The following is a 6,145-nucleotide window of genomic DNA, read 5'->3' as shown; positions in this document are numbered from 1 at the left end:
GATGAAAGGGTAAAGTCTATAAAAGACTTGCCAAAGCCCACCACTAAGAGGCATATGCAAGTCTTTTTAGGATGCGGCTGCCAAATCTGCTGCTCAGCAACCCCTAAGTCTCAAAGCCCTTGATCCTGTGTGGGAGACACCCAGAGCCTTGGAAGGATATGAGCAAGCCTGCAAAGGAGAAGACGACGACTAGAAATGTCTCTATGGGACTGTGACCGCCGGACTGGGTGGGGGGTTCTCCCGTGGGTAGCTGCCTGAGGGTGGAGGACTGCCGCTGCTCACCCTGGGATGCCGTTGACCCGGAGTAGATGTTGGGTCATCCAGTTCCTGCCCTGGTTCTCGCCTGCCACAACTTGTTGTTAGGTTCAGTAGGGCAGTTCCTGGTTACTCCCCAGCCCGGGATCCCCAGCGATCACGTTGTGGGGCTCCGCCACCCCTTGCACCCTGGCCTCACGCCTCCTCGGGTGTCCTCTTCTAATAAATACCCCGGCTCCCTATCCTGAGGCTGGTTGCCCAGCTGACCCTTATCCGCGGGCTCCTCGTGCACTGCCCTGCTTGTTGTGCTGGGGCTGGCCGCCGCTGATATTCTCCCCTCTGCTTGGGTGGGCTGCAACTCCCTGCTGGGGTCCCCTGTCTCCCCTTCGAGCAGGTCCGCCGCTCGGCTATGGCTGCCGCTCTTTATCCCTTGGGCCAGGCGGATGGCAGTTTGCCTGCTCCCAGTGTCCCTTGACCCTCCTCTTGAGGGGTTTGGGGGCCCTCACTCCCGGTGGCTGCAAGGTTACCTGCTCACTCCACCCTGGGATCCTCTGCCTCGGCAGGAGAGGGGCTCCTCCCCGGATCCCGTCGCTGTCCTTCCTCGGCGGGCACTTTTATTGCCGGCCTCCAACTGCTGGCACCGTGCTGGAGTAAACAAGCGGCGGATGTCCTGCTTGGGCTCCACCGTGGGTAAGTCCCGTTCCGGCTCCCCAGGACATAACCCCCCCCCCGCCAGTTGCCTTGTGGTAGTTTGGGGGGTCTCCCTGCCTATAGTTTGACCGTCCGTTGATACTTGTCCCTCTTTTCGGGTCTCCTGTTGGAGGTTGTGGATTCGGGGCACCTGGAGAGGAAGTCAGCTGTTATATTATCTTTTCTGGGGTGGTACTTAATCTGGAATTTAAATGGTTGGAGGGCTAGTGCCCACTGCGTGATCCGAGTATTATCGGTCCTAGTGGAGCTAAGCCATTTGAGGGGGACGTGGTCTGTGATGAGTGTAAACTCCCTCCCCATCAGATAATACCTAAAGTGTTCCACCACCCACCGGATCACTAAACAGTCCCGTTCTATTGTCGAATACCTGGTCTCAGCTGGAAGTAGCTTCCGGCTTGCGTAGGCTACCAGCTGATCAACACCTGCATCCTGTTGTGTTAAGACGGCTCCTATGGTGACCTCGGAGGCATCGGTCTGCAAAGTAAAAAGGTTCGCGAAGTTAGGTGCATGTATCAGCACCTTATCGCATAAGGCCTTCTTCAAGGCTTGGAAACTCCGTAGCATTAACTCAGTCCATTTAAGTTCCTTCCGAGGGGTCCCCTTCAAAGCCTCGGACAGTGGGGCTGCCAATTCGGAGAATCGGGGCATGAACCTCCGATAATAGTTTACTAATCCTAAAAAGGAGCGTAGTTGTCTGAGCGTCTGTGGTGGCCGAAAGGCCTGAATGGCCTGCACTTTGTCTTCTAACGGCCGTATAGTCCCTTGGCCCACTAGAAACCCCAGGTACTTCATATATTTCTGGGCCACCGCACATTTGCGGGGGTTCACTGTCAGGCTGGCTCATTGTAGCTCACGAAGTACCGCTCTGAGGGCCCGTACATGCTGGCCCCAGGAGCGTGTGAATATAACAATATCATCAATGTACGCCGCTGTGTACTCCATATGCGGCACCAGGAGTTGATTCATGAGGCGTTGGAATGTGGCGGCTGCACCGTGTAGGCCAAATGGCATTCTGACGAATTCGTACAAGCCCCAGGGGGTCCCGAAGGCCGTCTTCTGGTGATCCTCTGGTCGCACCGGTATTTGCCAATACCCTTTCGTGAGGTCCAGGGTAGTTATGAATTTCGCTGCTCCGATGCGTTCTACCAGCTCAGTCACGCTGGGCATCGGAAAGGCGTCGAAAGTCGCCACTTCATTTAATCGCCGGTAATCAACACATAATCGCAAACTCCCGTCGGGTTTGCACACGGGCACTAGAGTGCTTCTCCAAGGGCTCCTTGATGGCCTGATTACCCCTAGGGCACGCATCTTCTTTACCTCCTCGCGTACTTCTTGAGTCAGATGGTGTGGTATCGGCCCCCAACGATCCCGCACGACACCACCAGGCGGGGTCGGAATCGAGTGATACGCATCCCTTGTCCACCCGGGTTCCTCCGAGAAGACCTTCCTGAATTCCTCCAGGAGGCTTCTCACCTCTTTCGCTTGAGGTTCACACAGTTCGACATTTACTTTTACCTCTTTTATAGGTATAGGGGTCTCACCTTCCCCCGTTATTTCTCGCGCACTCGAACCTTTGTGCTCTTCCTCCCCGAAGGCAGCCCATCCCTCTGGCTGATGCCATTCCCATAGGAGGTTAACGTGGTAAATTTGTCGTGTCTTCTGATGTCCCGGGTGATATACTTCATAGTTGACGGGCCCCACGCATTGCGTGATTTCGAATGGCCCTTGCCACTTGGTTAGTAGATTGCTAGTCGAGGTAGGTAATAGCACTAACACCTTCTGTCCAGGCTGGAGTTCCTGTACCCGGGAGCATGAGTCATACCTATCCTTTTGCCACTGCTGAGTGTACCGCAGATTGTCCGTCGCCAACTCGCGGGCCCTTTGGACACATTGCTGGAAGTCTTGCTGATATCTAGAAGGGTTAGTGACAGCAGCGGGACCCTGTTCCCACTCCTCTCTAAGAATTTATAACAGACCTCGGGGGCGGTGGCCTAGCACTAGTTCAAAGGGTGAGTAGCCCAGGGACTCGGATGGTGCATCCCGCAGCACAAACAACGCTAGCGGGAGCATCAGGTCCCAATGTTGTGGGTCATTCTGAACACACTGTCGGAGCACCTTCTTCAGTGTTCCGTTGAACCATTCTACTAACCCGTTGGTTTGGGGGTGATACACCAAAGTCCGGAGTTGCCTGATCTGCAGGGTCTGGCATACCCCGCGTAGTACGCCCGACATAAAGTTCCGCCCTTGATCAGTGAGGATCTCATGGGGAATCCCCATGCGGGATATCCAGTTCCTTAACTCCTCTGCAATTCGCGGTGCTGTTACTGACCACAGCGGGACTGCGTCAGGGTATCTAGTGGTGTAGTCCACGAATACCAAAATGTATTGGTGGCCACTACTACTATGGGGTAATGGGCCCACCACATCCATAGCAATGCGAGAGAAAGGCACATCTATAACTGGCAGAGGCCTCAAAGGTGCCTGTGGGGGCCGGTCCTCCCTGGCTTTCTGGCATACAGGGCACGCAGCGCACCGCCGAGCCACATCTTCTCCCATCTTGGGCCAAAAGAACCATCGGGATATCTTCCTGAGGGTACGGTCTCTACCCAAGTGCCCACCCACTGGGTTAGCATGAGCCAGCTGCCATACCACCTGCCGAAAGCAGCCTGGTACTACCAGCTGTTCCCTCTCCTCCGCGCCAACCTCCCCTCGCCGGATGTGATATAAGAGATTATGCCTCACCTTGAACTCATTGTCTCCACCAGACTCCATCTCCGGTTGGTGCCTCTCATCCCGGGCCCTCATCCACAGCTCCCGTAGCTCTGGGTCCTCTTCTTGTCTTTGCCGGAACTGCGGGCCGCTCGCAACATCTTGCTGCCTCGCTGAACCACTCATCCCGAACCCATTGAGCCCGCCGGGCCGTTTCCACATCCCGAACCCTTTCTAATACATCGTAAAGAGGGGCCCAACCCCTGCCTAACAACAGATCACACGCTAGCTTAGGGGCGACCCCGACCAACATCTCATCCTGAAATTCCATAACGTGTACCCGCACCCGTGCTCTGCAGAGGGCCTGCGTCTCCCCGTGCAGGCATGCCACCCTTACGGGTTCCCCTTGCCACTGCTGCCCTGGTGGGAGGAGCTCGGCCCTGATTAGTGACTGGGTGCACCCAGAGTCTAAGACGGCTAAAAGTGGGCGACCCTCCACTCGAGCTTTCACTGTGGGGCGTTCCCATCGGGGTTTGCCCTTCCCCGCCCCACAGCTACAATCCATTGGTTCTCCCTGGATTTGATCTTTGGGACCTTCCACCGGCCTATACGGGTACCCCTGGGACCGCCATCTATCCGTGCTCTGCCCTGGGCACTCTCGGGTGAAATGCCCCGTCTTGCCGCAATGAAAGCACACCATATCCCTAGTTGGGGTTTTAGGACCAGGTTTACGTCGTTCCCCTTCTTTCCCTGTCGCCGGCCCCGGTCCTCGCCTCTCGTGCAGATAATGCCATTCGGCAGCCATAAAGGATTCTGCCAACTTTACGGCTGTCTCGCAGGACTCAGGGGAGTGCTGGCAAACCCACCTCTGTGTCCGCTCCTCCAAGTCATTTACAAATTGTTCCATTACAATTTTGTCCGCTAGTGCAGCCATGGTGCACGTGGGTAAGTTGACCCACTTTCCGAATAGGTCCCTAAGGCGTTGTAATAACAGCCGGGGCCGTCTCTCTTCAGGTCCCTTCTTGGCCCGAAAGCCGCCGATAGTATTCAGGGTTGATCTCGAGACGATATAAGATGGCGGCCTTAACAGCATCGTAGTCATGGGCCTCTTCTCTATAAGCCTCCTGAGCTTTACCTACTACCAGCGACCCTAGCTGGCTTGCCCAATAGGCCTTATCAAGTCCGAGTATGATAGCCTGCTGCTCAAAAGCCTCCAGAAAGGCCTCTGGGTCATCTGCAGTTGTCATTTTTGGCATCTGGACGATCGGGGGACTCTGCTGTGCCATCATTCTTTGCTGGGCCCCTAATAACTGGGTCACAGCCTGCAGCGTCTGGGCCATCAGGTCTGTTGCTGCCATATCGGCTGGCTGCATATTGGTAGTTGTCACCCTGAACGGGGGACGTTCCTGGCCAATGCACCACTTGTGACCGCCGGACTGGGGGGGGTTCCCCCATGGGTAGCTGCCTGAGGGTGGAGGACCGCTGCTGCTCACCCTGGGATGCTGTTGACCTGGAGTAGATGTTGGGTCATCCAGTTCCTGCCTTGGTTCTCTCCCACCACGACTTGTTGTTAGGTTCAGTAGGGCTCCCCAGCCCAGGATCCCCGGCGGACATATTGCAGGGCTCCGCCACCCCTTGCACCCCGGCCTCCCGCCTCCTCGGGTGTCCTCTTCTAACAAATACCCCGGCTCCCTATCCCGAGGCCGGTTGCCTCATCGGCCCAGCTGACCCTTATCCTCGGGCTCGTCATGCCCTGGCTTTCACGGGACCAGGTCCCGGCCAAGACGGGGTTTCCTTTACGGGCCCCTGATCAGACCTCCCCGGCTATACTCCTCGACAGGGGTTCCTCCTTTAATGCTAGGAATCTGGGAAACTAAAGCTAGGTCTTTAGCCCGGACCTTCCTAGGTCCCTTACGGGCAACCCTTCTCTTGGTCTCTGGCCGCCGGTGGCCGACACCGGCCTATGCCTGACTGAGCCTCCTCGGTGCCCTCCCGGGCCCGACCCTCCCTGGAGGTATCGTCTCCCGGTGCCGACGCCCCAACCCCAGACCTGTAAGTCCAGCATGCTGTGGGTTCGCAGTCCCAGAACTCTTCGTCGCTGGGTCCCTCGTCCTCAAGGCCTGTCTGCCGCTCTCTGCTTGTTGTGCTGGGTCTGGCTGCCGCTGATATTCTCCCCTCTGCTTGGGTGGGCTGCAACTGCCCGCCAGGGTCCCCTGTCTCCCCTTCGAGCAGGTCCGCCGCTCGGCTACGGCTGCCACTCTTTACCCCTTGGGCCGGGCGGATGGCAGCTTGCCTGCTCCCGGTGTCCCTTGACTCCTCCTCTTGAGGGGTTTGGGGCCCTCACTCCCGATGGCTGCGAGGTTACCTGCTCGCTCCACCCTGGGATCCTCTGCCTCGGCAGGAGAGGGGCTCCTCCCCGGATCCCGCCGCCGTCCTTCGTCGGCGGCCGCTTTTATCACCGGCCTCCAAC

The sequence above is a fragment of the Crocodylus porosus genome, unplaced genomic scaffold (genome assembly GCF_001723895.1).
Source record: "Crocodylus porosus isolate Cpor-Errol unplaced genomic scaffold, CroPor_comp1, whole genome shotgun sequence".
NCBI classification, from domain to species: domain Eukaryota; kingdom Metazoa; phylum Chordata; order Crocodylia; family Crocodylidae; genus Crocodylus; species Crocodylus porosus.
The sequence above is the reverse complement of the archived record's forward strand: the minus strand, read 5'-3'. Positions refer to the sequence as shown.